Raw genomic sequence first — 8,512 nt, 5'->3', positions numbered from 1 at the left:
CTGCTGCTGCTGCTGCTGCTGCTGCTGCTGCTGCTGCTGCTGCTGCTGCTGCTGCTGCTGCTGCTGCTGCTGCTGCTGCTGCTGCTGCTGCTGCTGCTGCTGCTGCTGCTGCTGCTGCTGCTGCTGCTGCTGCTGCTGCTGCTGCTGCTGCTGCTGCTGCTGCTGCTGCTGCTGCTGCTGCTGCTGCTGCTGCTGCTGCTGCTGCTGCTGCTGCTGCTGCTGCTGCTGCTGCTGCTGCTGCTGCTGCTGCTCGTCTTTAGTGCAAGTGCTGGTAGCGCGAGCGATGATGGTGATATTAGAAAATCGAAAATCGTTAGTACGCCGCCTCGAGGGATAGCGTTTTTTAGTATGCGGCGCACACAGCCGCGGCAGTATGGAGAAGGGTGGTCGTAGTGGCGACTGCGGCGTCATTAAGGAAGAAGAAGCTCCAATTTCCAGCCTGGCCCACGTTGTCTCGTTCCATCCTGCTGGTCTGCCTCGTGCTCTCCCATCAAAGGCGATATAATTGGCGAGATATTCTCTTTGTGGACCCACACTTAAGTGAAGCTGAGAACAGTGGACCACACCGAAGCCTGAACAAACCCACCATCGCCACACGGGAATCCGGGCTGAAGAAAATAGAAAGCCAGAAAGGCCAGCCGACCACCAAAAGGTTTGGCCTGAAGGAAGGCAAAGCCGTTCGACGAAGCCGCCCGCAGCTCAACGCCCGACAGCTCTTTGCCAATCGTTTTCAGTGCCTATGTACGTAAACGAATAGGAGACACTGGAAGAGACGTTCGCAGAGAAAATGCGACTAGGTATGACTCCACGTAGCAAGTCGCAGAAAGAAAGGTACAGATAGTAGTCGTAGTTGTAGTAGCACACGTGAGGGGAGAGAGATGGAGACGTTCTTATGACGTTCACGGCCATTGAGTTCACGATTGACAATGTTACTTGTTCTGGAGAAATTTGCTGGAAGAAAACTTGCGAACTGTTTTGTTACTCAGTGGTAGAGTTATTACCACCCTTAGCACTACTTCTGCTGCTATTAGTAGCTATAGTACAACAACACCAGTTTACTGCGAAGTCAGTACAATGCTCAAAAGACAAACACACGAGAAGAGAGGAGTTTACTCTAGCCGAATGCAGGAGTACTCAGTCGAGCTTTCGTCGGCACACTGCCGCATCAGGACACTCCGTTAGCGACCAATCCCTAGCGTCAGTCAACCTGCCCAGCTGGGCGAATTCAGGCGAATTTTTATTGGGCTTAACTGCGTAGCCTTTGCTACCGGCGTTTTCCGCTCGCACCGTTCGGGCTTTCCGGATTGTTGAGACTTTGCATGCGGTTTTGTTTTAGCAGCCGGTGAATGGTCGGAGGCCGTGGTCCTTTGCAAGGCTTGCTTTAGGGACCGGTGATGTTGTTTGCCAGCACTGGCAAGCAGTTGCAGCTTTGATTAATTAAGGTCCGAAGCAATGTGGACGAAGTGTTGTACCCTCCCGAGGGCACAGCTCCCTTACCTCGTTGGAGCAAACCCACAAGAACACTTCCTCTCGGCTGAGAGTCGAAGGCCACCAGAGGCAAGTATTTGAGAGTCATCCTTGACGTTAAAATAAATCGTGCTCCTTCATTTTGCCCCACAGTAAAGTCAAAACTCAGACTACCTTTAATGGTACCGGCCGCATATAATTATATTTTAAAGGACCATAGTTCGGACATACGAAAAGAAAACCCAGCAGATGTTCAAGCCCACGCAAGTGACAGGCAGTGAACCAGATCGTCTTAGGTGCAAAGTAGATGCAGAAGACTTGAAAAATGTATAAACACACTTTGAACATTACAGAGCGCTCCCCAAAGAGTCGACTGATGATTCAAAACACTATAATAATGATAAGTAGAAAGAAAGAGAGTAGAAAAACACACGAAAATTTCTACTTGCCGCTAGGAATAACGTACAATGAATAATTGAAATTAAAAGAAAAATAACATACCATCAAACGATGAATGGCTTGAATATTTGCACCCGTATGTAACCTCAGTTTTCTTCTTCTACAATAAATAATTAATAAGGTCGTAAAGTAATATAGTCGATATTAGCGTTTAAAATAAGGACATCACATACATTCAACTCTCGGTTACTGGAATAAACGTTGAATAACAACATCACCAGATAGGTTTCTTTCATCTAAGTGTTCATAGCTATTAACAAGGGCTGAAGATCGACGGGCCAAATCCTATAAAGTATCGTGCTTGACAATGCAGATGGTCCAGTTGTTTCGGTATGATTAGCAATAAGTAAAGCTGGCTGGCGTATCGATTTTGCATTTCGAAAACAATACTTTTTGTAATCAAATTTTCAAACAATCTATACGAACCATATAGAGCTTATCATCAGAGGAATTTTCGATGTCAACCATATGTAACGCGCTGTGACAGAAAAATCGGGTTTTTCGGCATCTTCTATAGGATATCATCTGATCAGCCATGTTTATGGGTATGACCAGGTCCCTGATCACCATACAACAGAAATGTAAAGCAATAGAAATAAGACGGAATAACATACTTAGCACAATTACATGGTGATAAATGTTTGCTCGTACATGTTTTCCATGATATAGGAAAAAGAATACAGAAGTTTAACTGATATAGCTCTAAAGAAGGAGACTCATAGAAAGTTTGCACATGTCAGCGTACTCATCAAGCACGCACTTCATACGCGTAGATAACCGCACGTACGTATGAAGTACAATATCTTTAAAATCGCTCCCATAATAAGATCCCCTGGAGAACTTCGGTAGCGTTAAAGGAAGCGAACCAGATTTTTTTATTATTCGTTAACGACATAATAGTGTTTTACAGAAGGGTCTCCATAGGTTGCCTCCTTAGGTAAATGCGCTATTCAACGAAATCGTTGACAAAGCTACTTCCTCATGATTCCATTATAGTGCTAGTTAGAACTAGGTATGACGACAGGCTAGGAACTCGGCGAAGATACCGGTGCAGAGCCGGGTGATATTATTCCCGGGTTAGGAGACAGGCCGCTGATCGTCCTAGAGCGGCCACTGCTCTCAGCTCATTCCCTACTTTGGCTTAGCCGTCTTTTCGTCCGTTCATCCGTCCATCTGGTAGGACACGTTGCACGACGAAACCAGACCATCGTTCCTTTGGCTACTATTGGTTAATCAGTAACACCGCGGCCGCCACTGAAACGGCCTTGTTTGCTAGACTCCTTCAATCGTTCTGTCCTATCCAGCATGGGTCAATTAATAACAGGTAGTGCTAGTAAGGGTGGATGGGCGGTCTCTGCCGGTTTATTTTTCGCTACCTACATGCCGCTACTGTTCGTTAGCTAGCTGGGTTCTATAGACGGTGGAATACATACCAGTTGTACTGACTTTGGCGGTCGCCGTCGTTCTGGTTACCAGCCGAACGGCAGCTACCTCTGCTGGTGCGATGCCTACACCAAGTAATGACATCACATCACAGTCGCCAATTATTATTTGCCGATCGTGTAGGCGAGCGAACGTCGATTGTTATTATACACTAAGCAAGGATTAAGGCTTGCCTCAATATTGTCTGTCCATCTGCTTAATAAAGGACCAAAAAAGAGGACGCAATCTAAAAAAATTCTTGCAATTAAGCTATATTAGAACATAAGCTCTATTAATGCTGTACAACTGGCACTAGATTGGAAAAGATGGAAACAGGAACTGGATGGATCAATTATGTTGTCTAAACAAGCACGTACTTGTTCAAAATGTTACGTGTACGGATGGCAGAATGTGGCTGGTACGTAACTGACTTTACCTAAACGAGCCACACGCGATCTATAATACTATGGAACTTAGTCAATTATAGGGTAGTGTGGTTAACTTGTTGACTATGCACTGAGCAAGCAACTTTTTATTTAAAAAAAAAAAAAAAAAAAAACATTTTCTAATCGTAAAGCATAGTCAAGTAATCCTTGGTTTTATTCTAATTCATAAATCTGTCTAATTAACGGCAGATATAGAAGACTATGCACATTTAACAAGTTATCTTATTTACTAGTTAGGCATATTGTGTCGAAATAGTTTCTAAGAGGGTCAATGTTTGCCGGGCGAATAAAACCAGGCAGCTTTAGTGTTGCTATTATATATATATATATATACGTATGTACAGTAAAATTATTTAAATCTATTTTAAATAAATGATAACGGTTTTAAATGCAATAAAATTCTCGTACGTTTCGTGTAAATAACATATATCTATTAGGCAAGATTGGGGGGTCAACTGTGAGGCCTACGACACTCGCAGTGATGTCAACAAAGACAATCCTGAATGGTGATTTCAAGCCTGATGGTAATACACTAAAAGAACCGTAGCTAAGTTGATTGAAAGACAGCCTTTCTTTTAGCTTAATTTCTATATGCTACGGAAATTTGGCAAGCAACGGGGCATAAGATGCCCGCGTACGGCAAGTCACAGCCGTGATTTATTGAAAAACCATTGTAGCCTATTCCTATTTTACTATGTTCCTATTATATTCCTGTTTAAATATTATTATACTGAAGCAAGCATTTTAATATTTCTACTTACTTCTAAGCGGGTATATAAATGGTAATGTGTTCTAAAGCGTTAGCTTTCGGATTGTGTGGGTAACGTGAAACAGCGTAGTTATATTTTTTTGCTAGCGCACATTCTATCGCAATACGCAATATGAACCAACGCTTGCTATTATTGCCCCTCGAGCTATAATAAATTCACGAACATAAAACCAATGGTGATGCTTTTAGCGCTACCGCATTATAAAAGTATGTCTCGACTGTTCTACGCGTATGTCTTTAGTTACGCCCGTCTTCACGCCTATCCATTTGGCGATATAAAAGTACATATATACATGGACGTTCTATATACCATGTACATTTTTTGATGGCTGGTCATTTCTGCTATCATAGTATACATAGCATCGGTATCCATGATAAGATTTGCGCATTTATGTATATGTTTATATCTCGACTGCTTATCTATAAAGCCCACTGCCAAAAGGGTTAATCGGTCGGGCAGCACGAAGAACGGTGCAGTCGACGCCGCCACCGCCGCCGCTGTGGACTCAAGTGAGCGGGCTAAGGCAACAGCTGGCACGAGGACGATTCTTGGCGTGAGCTTCGTTACATTAGGCCGAGTCTAGACTTCGTGGATAAGCCCGGTCCTTAGACCTCTTGCCATACTCTTGTCTTTCATGGGGCAAAGGCTTCCGAAAAGTGTATGTCTACTTTTGTTCTGGCGGCGTGCCTGATGCTTTGCCCAATACAGGAAAACAGTTGAAACAACTAGACACTTGGCTTTCGTACCCGTAGCTCAGTCAGTACGGCAAAACAGAATGCTTGGCCGCTGGCAGGCTCAGACAGAGTCTCGTTAAAGTAAGAGGCGCTGTAACTTTAAGATCTCGCTGACAGTTAAGCAAGCACTTTCTTGACCGGGCCAAGACGAAGTCCGGTTTCCATGCCTCTCTCGCTTGCCACCAAGCGCTCCTATTACGACGTCTTCCTGAGAACCTACGAATACTAGGTGGATTCTACGGTCGCGGCTTGCTTTTTCAATGAAAACCGACCAGCAGCTAATTGACCAAGCGACCTATGCAGCTGCTTGACTCTTACGCACTTATTCAAAAGCAAGAGACGAGAGACCAAATGTTGGAACAGCAGATTGAATATGTGCGGCGGAGTTACGAAACCTGTGGATGCCCCAAGCAGATTCCCCGTAGCATTTGATCAGGTCTTGTTCACTGGTCGGTTAGCTGTTGAGTACTCTGCTCTGATTAAAGGTAACCTAACTAGTATGCTAGACAAGCATTGAACAAGGGTTCACGCAATCGAGGAGCAGCGATGCACTGGCTAAAATGCATATGAATTGCACTCCCCGCAAAACTTGCACGAAAAGCTTGCAACGAAGAGACTGCACGTCTACTAGTTTTTTGCGGAATGGGTAAGCGAAACATATTTGGGCCATGATGAAAATCGCTGATGATTAGCAATTCCTAGATTGGGTCGGCTCCCTTTAGAGAATCTCACGGTGTTATCCTATTTCCGAACGGGACGATGAATTCACAATACCCATGTTGTTCAGTTGGTAATAGAAGCCATTAAGGTAGTCATTCAGCAGGTACTGAAAGTAGTAGAAATAGATTTGTGTATCGAGTGGCGCATCTTGTATTTCCGTTGGAAGGCTGTTCCGTCAGGTTATCTTGCTTTGCAATCTATGTGTCGAGGTTATTCAGACATACGGAAGCAAATTGTCCTATTGTCCAACTAGCGCTAACCGTATTCTGCGTCCGATTTCTATGAGAGTCTCTGAATATGGTAATCGAAAGCAAGCCGGTGGCCGCCGGAGCGGACCAGCAGCGCTCCGGGTGTGTCTGTCGGGATCCGCTGCGCTATCTTAATCATGAGGCGGGCACACTCAACGTCGGAGAAGGCAACCGTTTCTCATATGTGTAGGCACTCAATCGGAACGAGATGAGCCTCAGCTTTAGCGAATTCAATCCACGACAACAACTGTACTTTTTCGACCTTGGCAGAAATAGAACCTAGCGTCTTCGTTCGTGGCATAAATAAGGCGTTGTTCTATTTTTGACTACCTTCATTCTCACACAGATAAATCTTCACGGGTATACATTTGTATAAAACTGTGCATGTATATAGACGCACTCATCGAAGGCGACTCGGAGCGAATGGCAGTGTTTGTCATCAAGGATGTGCCTCTTACGCGAAGCGCTGTTACAGCGTCATAGAGCTTGCTCGTTCTAGCTCTGCTCATTTTTTCAGCTGGAATCATACATGCAAGTAGAAGCCTGGTAAAAGAAGATATTTTCCACAACTAATTGTATGCTCATGCTGGGTGCAGGAGATGCGAATCTAGCAAAGGAAGACGGTAATAGCGGCGACAAACGGGGGAGTCAAACGGGGTGGAAATGAACAGAGAAACCCACTGCCTTCGCTCTACCGATAAAGGTGCTCTCCGAATGCTATCTCATTCGTGGCTCGCTGAGCAGAAGCTAAGGACTGAGCTGGCTTAGGTTGGATACTGCTTGGTTACTTAGCCGGCTTGTTGGCCATGGTACTTCGTAAGACTCCCTTACGGGCCTCTTCATACTTCGCCTCTCCGGGTCACTCGCTACTCGTTGTCCGTCGGCGAAAGGGCTCAGCAGTAGACCAGTATCTAGCGGACTGGGTATGTACACTGCTACTGCTTTTATGAACGACGGCAGCTATGATTCCAATGCGACTACGGTACTAAGTGGAAAAGAGAGATATATAGCGCTACTATTTGACGATTGCTCTTCTCGTATGGTCGGCTAACTGGATGGCCTGCTTTTAGAAAGGTTCAAGCCAAAAAGGTCATGCGGCTGTTTGGCCTGGTGGTCAACAAAGAAGATGTCCTTTCTCATTGCTGCCGTTATATGGCGTTAGTTACTAACAGCGTCCAGCGCAGGCCAACGCTGCCGCTGCCATCGGCCGCCTTATAAACAGGAGCGTCAACGGCATCTGAACTGGATCTGGGTGAGTGCCTGAGGGTCGAAATCATCAACGATGATATCAACGCCTTCTCTTCTATATTTCTGCGTCCTGCGATCCATCGTACACTTCGTCTGGTCGTAGATAGAAAGAAGGGCGCGTTGTCGGTCTTAGGCACTGAAGTCTAGGTTTGATATTCCTTTTAAAGTTTTTAGCTCTTGGAGACCCGGAGAGATTTACCAGGCCTGTCCGTAAACGTTACTGGCAGTTCGTGGACACACGCGGCAGCTGGGCCGGACGCGTTAGGAGCCCTTATGTCCTTGCAACCGTGTTAGCGCTGTGAGTGACACCCTATCAGGCTCGAACGATAATTTCTGGGGCTCCGTATTGTACTTAAGCAAACGCCCTAGCAGCGTTCTCATTACCGTTCGACTATAGGTGGATACGCATTGCTCGACCTTAGGCATAATCCAGATGAACTTCAGTCAGATGTCGTTTGCTGGTGGATCTGCGTATAGTTGGATGGCATAGCAGGTGAAACAGGATGGAAGCTGCAGCTGAAGAGGCCGTCCGTACTCTGAGGACAAAACGATTAAAAGGCTTAAGTAGTCCGAACTCGCTTCCTTTAAGCGAAAGGGTTTGACCTGAATATAGATAAAATTTCGATTAGATAGTCCTAAATAAAGAAAGCTTGATTTAGTAGAATCTTATGTCAGTTGTGATATAAGACACAAGTGCATACCCGTAACCGCTTTTCCCTAGACAAATGTATCTGTCTGATAAAACAACCAATTACATTTTTTGCATCAGATCGAATGTGATGTCGTCGTCGTCGTGGTTGCCGTTATTCGCTTCGTTTAGTGTTATCGCTAACCAACCTTCGTTCTCTAGCTTCCACGGAGGATGGATATGCTCGACACAATTTTATGTCCGTCAGCTAGGCAGAAAGTGGTCTTGAAGCGGCGGACTGGCCTGTAGGAGATCATTAACATAGTACATCAATTTGTGGGAGAGGGCGGCTGCCTGTTGAGCGTGATGG

The sequence above is a fragment of the Varroa jacobsoni genome, unplaced genomic scaffold, assembly GCF_002532875.2.
Source record: "Varroa jacobsoni isolate VJ856 unplaced genomic scaffold, vjacob_1.0 contig02865, whole genome shotgun sequence".
NCBI lineage: Eukaryota > Metazoa > Arthropoda > Arachnida > Mesostigmata > Varroidae > Varroa > Varroa jacobsoni.
The sequence above is the reverse complement of the archived record's forward strand: the minus strand, read 5'-3'. Positions refer to the sequence as shown.